The sequence below is a fragment of the Balearica regulorum genome, chromosome 9 (genome assembly GCF_011004875.1).
Source record: "Balearica regulorum gibbericeps isolate bBalReg1 chromosome 9, bBalReg1.pri, whole genome shotgun sequence".
NCBI lineage: Eukaryota > Metazoa > Chordata > Aves > Gruiformes > Gruidae > Balearica > Balearica regulorum.
The window spans coordinates 19,297,213-19,309,989 of NC_046192.1; the positions used below are offsets into that span (position 1 = coordinate 19,297,213).

At 40.7% G+C, this 12,777-nt stretch overlaps 1 protein-coding gene across 2 annotated transcripts in view; it reads left to right on the forward strand.

Annotated features, from left to right (window-relative positions):
- Positions 1-12,777, forward strand: part of MCF2L2 (MCF.2 cell line derived transforming sequence-like 2) — a 174,152-nt gene that overhangs the window by 109,533 nt on the left and 51,842 nt on the right. The window lies entirely within an intron of this gene.

Here is a 12,777-nt window from a genome sequence, read left to right on the forward strand (position 1 = left end):
CTCGGGTGTCCCACTGTTTATAAACACCGTGTGCCTTTGGGATTAACCATACTCCCGGTGTGCCAGATTTATGCTTTTTTTTTTTTTTTCCCCTCTTCCTCTTTCCCGAGGAGGTGGTGAGGGTGCAGTGCGCTATGTGGGGAAACAGCGTCCTGCAATGACGCTCAAAATGCTGAGTAATGTTTCTTAGAAGTTCAAAGTGACTTATATATTAAAAATATTTCAGGGGACGCGATAAAAGTTTAGCTAATTGCAGCTCTAAGTCTCCGAGGTGCTACATAACATCTTATTGTTGGGTGGTTAGTTTGTAGGTGACAGTGAAAACTTACTCACTTTCTTGTTGGAAATCTTCAAAGAAGGAAAGAAGACATGGTTTTAGGGTTTTTTTTCCTCTTCTACCTTCCCCACCAACCTTGGTGACTTATTTGCATCATCTTGAGGGGAATGCCTGATTCCTTGAGGCACATCAAAAATAAGCCAGTCTCCGTGGTTGGTACACTGAGATGGAGGTATTTCAAAACCAAACCAAGGTCAGCACTGCAAACACGCCTTCTTTAAATACCCTTCTGCAAAACTTTTGTAAAGAGAAAAGCTAGGTTTAAAAAAAAAGCTCATCCAAATTAAGTTGAAAAGCCACTATAGCACTGTGCCTTGTATGGTTTATTGAAAATCACTGAACATAATAAATATCAAACACAAGCCCATTGTGTATCTTCCATTTTTACACGACTGTGATTGATCTGAATCACTCCTGACCTCATCATTGACTTCACAGAAATTTAACTATTGCATATCATGACAATTAGTGTCTGCTTGTCACTTTACAACCCTAAATCTGACAACATCTTTGTGAGGTGAGGAATTGTTTTCTTTTTACACAGAAGAGAGAAAATCAGAGATAGGAATACTGTTGTCAAGGGCACCCAGCAAAAGTAGAGCAACGGTAAAACCTGAGCAGTTAACAATCCCTTGGAAGGATGTGTTGCTTTTGTAATACAGGTTTTGTCTGAGAAAACTTAAAGGCCTAAAGAGTTTCTCACTTGATCTCTCCTTTCTCCTGTTGTATGTCTTATATACGACTAAACACTTCATAGCAGGCTTCCCAGGTTTCTCTTTGTCTGTTTGATTCTGCAGTAAGACAAAATATCATTCTTTATAATTGGCAGTTCACCCTAGCAAGAAAAGTTTGTAGATCAGTGTGTAAATTTGGCATGGTATTTAAGCAGTGTTTAAATAAGAGTAGAAATAACGTTATAAACAAAGCATCATTCATTTTTCTTATTGAAACAATAATTGCTGATTCCTTCCCCAGTTCACTAATGTTGGGTTTTTTCAGTTTATTCTTCTTTCTTCCTTTTAGGTGTCATCCCATTCAAGCATTTTATCAGTGATAAAATGGTCCCTTTCAGAATGAGAAATTCTCAATGACATATTTAAAAAACGAGAGCACTGATTTGGCTGGTGATACCAGTTTTTCCTCTTTTCATTTTCAGTTTAAATTGGTAAACCAGAGAGAAGAAAATATTAGCAGCTGCATTCTTCCTTCCACAACTAACTGTAAAAAAAAAACTCTTGTTATATCATATTCTAAGAGCTTTTTGGTTTGCATTTTCAAATCTTTCTGTATATCCATGAGATGTTTCTTGTATGAGAAATCTGATTGTCTTTCATAATCACATGACTCTAGGCTTAGACTCTAAGTATGAAATAGTTGGGCATTTTTGATAGGATCACAAGGAGGGCAACCCTTTCTAGTTCATTTACACAGGTGGCTGTAGGCAGGCTGTGTAGATGTTATTGTAGCAAGCTGACTAAAGTTCATGGAGTCTTAACTACTGCACTCCTTAGTATCTTATATGTGTTTATCTACATTACTGTGATATTGTGCAATTTATTTTCAAGGGTTATTATGGGGACCTTATTTGGTCAAATGTTCTGTGATATCATTTTATGAAAGAAAATATGATTCATAGCTCTGTTCTGATGATGGTTTCACAATCAGTCTAAGCTCATTCAGGGCTGGTACTGCTGTCCTTTCTTCCTCTTTCTCTCCCCATATCCACTCCATGTAGTCCATTTATATCCCTTATAGAGCTGCAACTGTGCAGCTGGTATGACTTTTTTTTCTTTTTGTGAGGTTAATTTTGAGTTGCGTCAGCTCATCTTGCTCACCAGTTTGTCTGAGTGTCCATGCTGGTGTACAATTACTGTCAAATGCAAGGGAAGGGGCAGGATGGAGTGACTGGGAGAATGCAAAGGTGCTTATTTATTCCCTCACAGTTATGGAGTGGATAAACTGATCAAGAAAATGCATCCAAAGAGTTGATATTGATCCCTCTCAGATATGACACTGATTTCCCTGTAAATTTGGAATATTTTCTTGTTGATTGACTTTGGATCAGATTCACCCATCATTTTTTCTAGTCCATCTTCCAGCAAGGGCTTGCAGACCTTGTTAGTCAGTGTTAGTGCTTCCTGTTGAAAACACAGCAGTATGATATCTGTTCCTGGAGTTTCTGACCACAACTTAACCCTTTTCATGAGATGACCTCCCAGATCTTGCACATGGCATTGGTGTTATCAACAGGTCGTCAGCATGGCCTTGACAGCAATAAGATGGCAAAATGTATATTGAAGCAATAGGTGTGCAGCGGCAGTGACAGGAGTTACAGTAGTGTTACTTGTGTCTGATTTTCATTCATGTCTATTACTACTGAATAATAAGCTGGAAAACTGCAAGACATTGGTGGTTTTTTGCTCAGATGTGGCATGTCACGTAAGCAGCATAATCTCTGCTTTCCGAATTAAATTCTCATCAGACTGTAAGCTCTCCTAGAGTTTATATTCAGATAGAATTAACTTCATGAGTGACCACCTCTAGCATTTGGAGCCTGAAGTATCATTTATGGGACTTAAATGAAAGATTCAGGTTTAAAAATATGGGACGGCCCTAGCTATCATGTATGCATGGGGCACTTCTGTATGCACACAAAATAGTCTCCAAGCATGTACACAGTCCAGACTCTGAACGTGCACATTAAGTTTGCTTTACATGCTGAGGACATCTGTGGAGCATTTGGCATCACTTCTTCTGCACACCAGCAGCCAGATGTCACTTTGCAAACTCACATCCTGGAGAGTGCTACTTGCAGATCTATGCCTGAAGGTGTTTGTACCCTTAAATGACAGGTTCCAACTGCAGATTTGGATATGATTTAAACTTAAGAGTCCTTTAAATTCAGTGTATCTTAAAGTCTGGGTCAGGCCTACCCTCAGTGTTACTGATATAACAAGAACTGGGGAGCTTCATAAATCAGTCTGTGCATCACTCTGAACATGAGAATAACTAAGATATGATTGAATCATCAGATTATGTGGGTAGAAGAGGACAGTGCTTCTGCCCTGGGTGAAGAATTAGAAGCTATTTTCAGAATGAGAATGTTGTCCCAGAGCCCTATTCTAAATCAGCGATAGTAAAGTTGCACTGACGTTAGGTCTGGGAATTGCTAAATTTAGGTGTGGACTGGTGTCAAAAATACTAGTAGCTCAGGGAGTACTGCTAAAAGCTTCAGTGTCCAAGTGCTTGTTGTAATCATCAGAGCTGAATATGACAGGAGAGAAACTAAGATCCCTGATTTCATTAGCTGTTGGCCAAAGATGCAGAGCTTCTACAGGAGGCAGAGGTAAATCATAGAATGGTTTGGGTTGGAATGGACCCAAAGATCAGGCAGGGATACCCTCCACTAGACCAGATTGTCCAAAGCCCCATCCAACCTGGCCTTGAACACTTCCAGGGAGGGGGCATCCACAGCTTCTCTGGGCAACCTGTTCCAGTGCCTCACCACTCTAACAGTAAAGAATTTCTTCCTTACATCCAATCTAAATCTACCCTCTTTCAGTTTAAAACCATTGCCCATTGTCCTGTCACTACAGGCCTTGGTAAATGTCTCTTTCTTATAAGCCCCCTTTATATTTCGAGAAGCTGTAAGAAGGTCTCCCCAGAGCCTTCTCTTTTCCAGACTGAACAACCCCAAAGGGGGGAATGAGTTTCCCCTTTTATACGGCATAAATAAGATCCATTGCAAAGGTGTGCAAATGCAAGATGTAACAAATTTCACCCTATAATATAATGTAATATAATATAGACTTGTATTACAATTGAGATAAGGTGATTTTGGGGAGTGGTTGAGACATAAGTGTACAGTAGAACACCAACAGCGTTGTCTTTCCAATCTAATTTCCAGACTCATGAAAACTTTCAGCTGGTAGAAGGGAGGAGCTTGGGGCCTACATTTTAATAGAGAAACGTGTTCTTGGCTTTATTGTTAGGCAGAGAACTGTTTTCTTTCACCAGACTGCATGAAAGAGCAGTCAGCAGGAGAAATTTCAAGAAACCACTAGCCATTTCTTGTTTGCCATCATCTCTTTCAACCCTTACAAAATCTGTTTTCAGAGAAGTTTCCTTGTTGGGCAGATTGGCTCCAGCACTTACAACTGTAATTACAGCCTAAAGGGTTGGGAAGATATTTGAAGTGAAATGTACGCTGCCATGTAGGGAGATCTTGCTGCTGATAGAAATGTGTGTAGAATAGCATGAGGAGATGTATTCCTACTATAGACCCAAATAGTTCTGGGAAATGGGAAAATTATTATGAACAGGGAAAAAAAAAAAAGTTATTGTTGCAATACAGTGGTTTACTGAGTTTTCTGGAAGCTTTCTGAAGTCCTTCCATCCTTGCGTCCTTGTTCCCAAAGAATCTGGGAGGTATGGAGAAGCTGAAATAAACCCTCTCAATATTCACATGCTTTCTTACAAAATTTGCACTTAATCAGGTATCAAAGAGGGATATGCAGCCACTTCTACTATTATCTCTCATACCTGCTTGCTATTGGATACTAAGGTTATTTTAATACTCTTCAGAAATTCCAGGAATTCCTCAACTTGTTTTCTGTGCAGTTGTTCTGCTGCCTGCTGGATCTGGGCAGGCTCCTGGAAATGGAGCTGGCCACAAGCACATACTGGATGGTTGGTTTGTTTTAGGCATATGGGGAGATTAGGATCAGAGGTATCTTCTGTCTTGCCCGGTGTCACAGGAAAGTGTTTGCTCCACTTGAAAAGCATTGGGAACTTCAGTATGCACGTAGTCCACAGGGAGCAATCTGCATCATCTATTGGATGGCTACTTCCTACACCTATCCAGGCCTTTGGTGGAGTTCTGCACTCTCCCACCCCCTGGTCCATCTCACGGTTTATAGAGCATATGCAAATAAAGGCTGCCTTGTGTTGGCCTAAGACTGGATGCATCTTGTCTGAAGAAGCACATGTGGGCCTGAAGGCTTCTATGTTGGTTTCTCCCCTAACTGTAGCTATATCACATCTCCACAAAAACCTCGCTTTACTCTGATGTAGGGGATTGACCATCCTTGGCCTTTCTGTATTTGTATGAAGGACACCTGGATATCCCAGGTAGCACAGGCACAAACCAAGGAGCAGAGGATGTTACTCAGCCCCGTTATCACTGCCAAGCTGATGGATGGGGAAAGAGAAGGAGAGGCACTGGTAGGATTATATACCACCGCAGTTCAGACGGTGCTGCGTTCTCTTTAAAGGGCAGGACAGCGACAAGGCTAAGAGACTACTGAAACAAACTAGGAGCAATCAGGCCTCTCAGGGTGTAAAATTCTCCAGACAGAGCTGCCAAAGCATACCTGTCTTCCCCATACGTGTTCACACCAGTTCCAATGAAATCTTTTTAAACTAAAGTTCAAACCACACAGCTCCTGTCAATTAGCTCATGAAGGAGTGCTGAGCACTTCACATGGTCATTTACACAAACAGCACATCATGTTGCCTAATCAGGATGTGAATGACTTGCACCCACGCTGGGCTGATCTGAATAATTGCGTGGTTTGCAGGATACTAGCAGACAGGCCTTAGCAGATGGGAGATCGCTCAGTCCTGCGTAGCTAGTGATGCAATGGAGCAGTGATTTATCAATTGCACTGTTCAGTAAATCAGTGCTGACTTTACTTCCTGCATTTAACAAGCTGCTTGTTAATCAGGAATATAGTAACTGAGTTTGGAAGATTTGTGACATATTCATGTTTAGAATGCTATATTTACTTCTGAAAATTCACTTACGTTTTTTCATCCAGCAGGAACCTTCTTTCCCCACATGGGCCTAAACAGGATACTATGTAGTATCATGTGTCCATCAAACAGATCTTCTGCAGACTCTGCAAAGGTCACGTGCATATCCAGATTATTCAGTACACTGTTGCTGATCTTTCTCTGTAACCTCTGGTTTGAAGGCACTGATGCTTTATTTGTATTCCTATTTATTGCAAACCTGTGTTCATATGCTGTTCCCTGGTTAATAGCCATGTTGGACAAACTCCTATGGACAATCTTGCCTTTATGGCATTTGACCTGAATTAGACCTAAATAACACGACAGTGAGGATGCTATTGTTGGTAAAAATGCCTAGGTTCTGTCTGTCTGTGCTGGCTTCCCACTAGTACTCTCAGGCCAGACTTACTGCGTGGGTAGAGGACACCAAGAGCTTCAACCTCTGTAATAGCTCTGCCTGGTGCGGTGTGCTCTTTCCTCTTCCAGTCACCATTGCAACTGCAACCAGCCCCAGTTCTAACCACAGACACTGAAATGGCAAACTAGGCATTTCCCACCTAGGCAAGGCTTGTGTAAGACCTGTAACAGCCACTAAGATTAATAAACTAAGCTTCCTATTCTTTCAGGGAAAAAAGTGGAGGAACGGCAGTCCTGGATGAGCCCAGAAATCCATCTGCCCCCTTGTATTATCTCAGACATTGGCCATTAGCAGCTGCTTAGAGAAAAAAGCAAGAAACTAACACTGTTATCCAAATACTGGGTAACATCCTCCCGGTTTCTTGCAATCTGCAATTGTGAGAGTTTTCTGTAAAGTGGCCCTTTGAACTCATTCCCCAGCTGGAATCCATCCTACAATTCTCTAAAGCTTCTTTCTAAGTTTGGAATACCTTCCAAAAGACAGTGTCTCTCCCTCCTTGTCTAAGTTTATCTTTAAATTCTGCAAGCTGCATTCCAGACGTGTGGTAGAGAGGGTTGTCCAAAGTATAGCTTAGTAAATGGGTATGGATGTTGCTAAGAGCTGTGATTCCCAGTCACTGCTGGGAGGAGTGTGGTAGCTGCAGATGGTCTGATCCTTGCCTGAGCCTCTGCCCCAGATGACTGCTGCAGAGAAAGCCTGACACAAAAAAAGGATGTGTTTGCTCCTCAGCCATGGCAATTCACAAACTTACTGATTTAATGTGTCAAGAAGAGATTAACTGAAGCAGAATATGTGTTCCAGCTGCTCCCATAAACTCTGTTTTAGCTTGCCAGGATTTTCTTTCCTGTTCCATTCCTATTGTCCTGTAAACTAACACCTGGTTTTATTTCCCCAAGCCCTGCAGAATACTGATTTCTCAAGGACATTTAAAAGCAGGGTATATCCAAGAGATCTTCCAAGGCTCGAGCAGGACGACCGTAGGTTTAAGTCTGGCACAATGCTGCGTCCTAGTAGAGGGAGAAGTGGATTTTGCAGAATGGAGTTTCCTTAGGGTCATATCTCAGACTGAAAGACAAACTCACACAGGAACTAACAATCTCCATCAAACCCATCCCCTCCCTTCCAAGTGCAACATGCACTCCTCTGGTCTGCCCTCTCCGACATAAACTCAAGGCTGTCTGTAAAATCAATTATTCATTTTAATAATAAAACTAATTCCTCATTCTACCCAAATGGCCTTCCAAAGGCTCGCAGAACAAAGCTATCAAGAGCAGACCTGCTACAAGAATCAAAACCACTGGAGCTCTTCTCTTCCTCCGGCAGTGGAGGATAGTATTCGTGTTGCCATTTGCATGCAGTGAAGGATAGAATTGTGTTCAGCGTTCTATCCCAATCCAAAATGGCTCTGCACGGCACAACAGGTCCTTGCAGGGTCAGGATGGGGACAAGTGAGTACCACAGGCGTAGGAGATGTTAGTCGCACTGCCTAGCAGAGGTGCTCTGGAGTAAGAGATTAGGGTGGTGTAGGACTCTGTATGGAGCAGTCACATGTGCCTAAATCCTTCTCTGTCACCCCAGCTCAGCAAGGATACCCACCTGAGAGTACATTTGACTTTGGAGGGACGCTGTGGGCATATTTCAGGTTTACTCAGAGCCTGAGCTCTAGTAGTCAACATGAATTCTCAGTATACACAGCTCCCATTGAGCTTCCTTTAACCTACATTTGGCCTTTATTTTTTTTTGTCTTGTCTGTTTGAAAGTTTTGGGGTTTTACCACTGTAACTTCTGCTTTTATTAAAAAACCTCCTTTTTCAAATACCATGCTTTACCACTCTCTGTGGGAAAATCCACGACACTTTATCAGATTTCTTGCTCAATGAGGTGAACTGGTATTTGGATTTCATTATATCGTTTCCACAAAGGAATGGAAAAAAATATATAGTATGTAAACCGAAAGTAGTTTCTGTCTTAAAGGTCAGGTTGAATATAGAAAAAAGCTGTTAAATAGTTTTTGCAAAAGTCAGAAACTATTACATATCTAGCAATCTTTTACCTACTCCATTTCCAACTTCTAAGAAAAAAGCATCGAGGAAGGAAATGTCTTCCAGGTCACAGGAAGCCTGTGAATTTCCCACAGCAATAGGACATGCAAAATCTAGAGTGCTGTATTTTAGTGGTCTTATCTTTTGGATATAATCTGTGACTGTATATTCTAGTCCTTTCTAGCTAGAAGCAAGTAAAAGGGTAAATCTCAACATGAGTATATTAATACCTTTCAGTTAATTTTTATACATATATGTGTATATTTATATTTTTATATTTTAAAAAGCAGTGAGCTTCTTTTGTTGGCTTCTAAACTTGAGTGCCCATGTTGACTTCAGTTCAGCAGATCAAATCCGTACTTAGGCAAATATAGCAAAGAATTCTTTCTTTCTCCCCTGTCCTCACCTCAAGTCCTTTATGCAATATCCTTTGCTGTAGTCAATGAAAGATCCAGTTGTACTAGATCTGCCCAGCCCTAAGAAATCAGTAGTCTGCTTTTCATTGGATAATATTTCTAAGGAAGAATAGTGAATTTTGAGTCATTAATTCTGTGGCCTATATGTAAATACTCATAATCTCAAGCAAGCAAGCAATGCTAAGAAATGACATGGAAGTCTCCAGGGTATGGGAGCAGCCTGTTAAGCTGCAATGTCTCAGTTACATGCAGATATTTTACAAGCATGTGTGTGCAATAGCTTGAATGGATAACAATCTACAAGCATCTACTACAATCTGCTGAAATATGGCCTAATACTAATAGCACTTAGCACTTACGTTAGTAGCGAATTTGATCTATAAATTATTCACCTGCTTTTAGCTAATGGGTTACTCAATTGTATTGGGTTTGTGTGGCCAGGTTTTGGTAGCAAGGAGGCTGCAGGGGTGGCTTCTGTGAGAAGCTGCCAGAAGCTTCCCCCATGTCCGACAGAGCCAATGACAGCCGGCTCCAAGACGGACCCACCGCTGGCCAAGACCGAGTCCATCAGTGATGGTGATAGTGCCTCTGGGGTAACAGAGTTAACAAGGGGGAAAAACTGTTGCGCAGCTTCTCTCACAGAATATGTGAGAGAAACTTTGCAGACACCAAGGTCAGGGAAGGAGGGAGAGGAGGTGCTCCGGGCGCCGGAGCAGAGATTCCCCTGCAGCCCGTGGAGAAGACCATGGTCTTTAATAAATTTAATAATTTAAAGATCATGATCTTTAATAAATTGAATAAATTAAACTAATTTCCCCAAGTCAAATCTGTTTTCCCCGTGACAGTAGTTGATGAGTGATCTCTTCCTGTCCTTATCTCAACCCATGAGTCTTTTGTTATATTTTCTCTCCCCTGCCCAGCTGAGGAGGGCAGTGATAGAGCAGCTTTGGTGGGACCCAGTGTCCAGCCAGGGTCAACCCACCACAGCAATGCTGAGATATCACAGAGCTAAATATATCTTTGTCATCAAATAGAAATGGTGGAGCTGCAAGGTTAAAAGACCAAAACCACAAGGTGGGCCTGATGGGTAGTTCACAAGTATGGGTAGCTGACAGGTATTTGCACAGCTACTCGGCATGTTATTTTGGCCTACAGTGAGAACGAGTCTGCAGCATCCCCGCTGTCTAAAGCTCACTCAAATTTGTGTACAGAGCTGCATCATTTCAGTGTAGATGCACAGCTGAGATGAGAAACAACTCTTGCTTGACTTTTAGTCCTCTATTCATATCATTCCTCTCTGTAGGTGATTTAATTAATTTGCCTCTCCATTAACAACTATGTTCTGGTTCCTATAATCTAGGTCAGCTAATTAAGATATATAAAAATATTTCCCTAAGGTCATTTGTTTTGGGAACAATGAATGTGGGACAATTCTTTATATGTGAAGAGATCAGATCATTTCAGAAGCAGCAAAATAAATGGTGACTTAGGTGGTGAAATACGTTTCTAACAAAGATACAGTCCTTCTGCTCAGAAGAATTTCCATAATAACTTGAGCAAATCCACTTGACATTGCAGCAGAATAGGATCACCTAGGCAGGCAATTGCAATGTCTTCACTAAGGAGCATTAATTTTCAGATGAGATGGAGCGTACTACCTAAATCCATTATGTTTCTCAAAGTTAGTTAGTTGGGGTTCATTTGCAGCCATGAAATGTACTTTAAAAACAATCATTGTTCTTTCAAGGTATTGCTCTCTTTCATTTGGAAAAAAAAAAAAAAAAAAAGAATATGTATCAGAGAAATCAGAAATGTTTTCTGTATCAACTAACAAAGTTCCATTCAAATAAATGTTCTTATGTCCAGAATGATCTCTTATTCCACTTTAGGAGGTAAAGTACAGCAACTGACTCATCACTTAAATTTCACTTGAGCTGTTGCACAATCTCAGCTGAGAATACTTTTCAACTGGGAAAGGTGCTTTTAGTGCTGCGAGAAATGAAAAATAAATCCTCTTAAAAGCAATTATGTAGGTGGAATGGAAGTTTCCTCTATGCAGAGGTTGACATGCTGTCATTTCTTTTGACTCCATAGCACAGAGATAATGCTGAGATTTTAAGATTAGACCAGTCTTAGAATTTCTTGTAGCAATTTCTAATTCAAAACTGGATGTGCTATTTATTGCTAATTCTATTTCCACTGGGACAGTGAGATTTTTACCATTTATTACCTACAAAGGAGATACCATTGCAAGAAATATAATTTCGCTATATTTTATTTATATTTAGAAATAGAAATTTGACAACACTTAGGGCTAGCCAGAGTGCTGGGCCAAGGTGGTCTTTACTACTGTGCTCATTTTTCCAAACCAGTAAATTTTTTATTCTCACTTCTCTTGTGTCCAACTCTATCCAATGTTGATGTTTATTCTAAGTATATGTATCTGTTGCACTGCACACAGTTCCTTTCAGTCCTTTCTCTTGTTTTTCAAGCCTCAGGTATTAAAAGAGCCAGTATTTTCAATTTAAGTAGATCTCTATCTAAATTAGATATATTTATAAAAGTGATGTTTATTTTATTTTTATTAATTTAATAAATTCCACTGAGTATTTTGCTCTTGCACACTGATATTCTACTGTTTCAGTTGTTGAAAATATGAATTTTCATCTTCCAGACACTGTGCATTTTTGCAAAACAGATATGGGGTACACATGCATGAGTGCCACTTTTGCTGGCTCCACATCAGTCATGCAGACGGGTTTTCTGCAGCATAATAATTCTGGAGCACCCAATTTATTGAGGGTGTTGTGTGTCAGAAATCTTACTGGTTTAATTCTATTTGATGGCTCCAATTCCTCTTCTGGGATAAGACTCCTTATTAGGACAGGCACTTGTGATAGCAAATCCTGGCATGGAAACAAGATCTGTGAATGGAAGCGAGCATATGGGTTTGTTAGAAAAGCACAGTTATGGAAACAAAAATCCTGAATTAGTTTTATGCTGCCATCTGAGCAGGATGCACAAATAGTAACTGTATGAACAAAAAGCCATAGAGATTTAGCCAGAGGAGATATTAAGAGGTTGTGGTAGTCTCTAGATATTATTTCTGCTAAGCGTTTCATTATATTTGATAGGGTTTTTTAAGGTAGCACATACGACAGCAGAGAAACCATCTGATACTGCTCCTACCAGAATTATTGTGATACAGAACTGCACAATGACTTGACACACCTGGGGACCTTGGCCAGCCATTCAATTATGTTTCCTTTTTCTTCTGTTATTAAGGAAGAAGGAAGGAGGAAGAGTTGTTAATATATAATGGGCTTGTACATGTCTTCTTTATGGTCACTGTGGTGAGGACCTTCCCTAGTAGTGGGCTCTCAGTTTCCAGAAGAAGCCAACACAAACAAATACCTATTGACAAAGTTTTGTTGTAACAAGGCAATGCAGTGCAGATTAGTTTATACTTGGTTAACAGCATTGCTAGTTGCTATCTGCACAGTCCAAAGCAATATAAATAGCTACGTTTGGTCTAAATGTCAGCACAGGCAGTGACAGATAGAGAAATGCACCGCAACAAGTGAAGGGTGCTAATTCATACCAGCATTTACCTCGGTTTCAAGGTTTCACTTACGACCTTGGCTAGAAACAATTGAAGTAAGGCTCTGCCACCACCCTTTCCTGCTCAGCTTGTGTCGTACTTGTTTCCCTCTCCTTCTCCAAGGCTCTTCTTGATGCTTTGCTGTCCTGGCAGCTCCTGCATGCTCACCC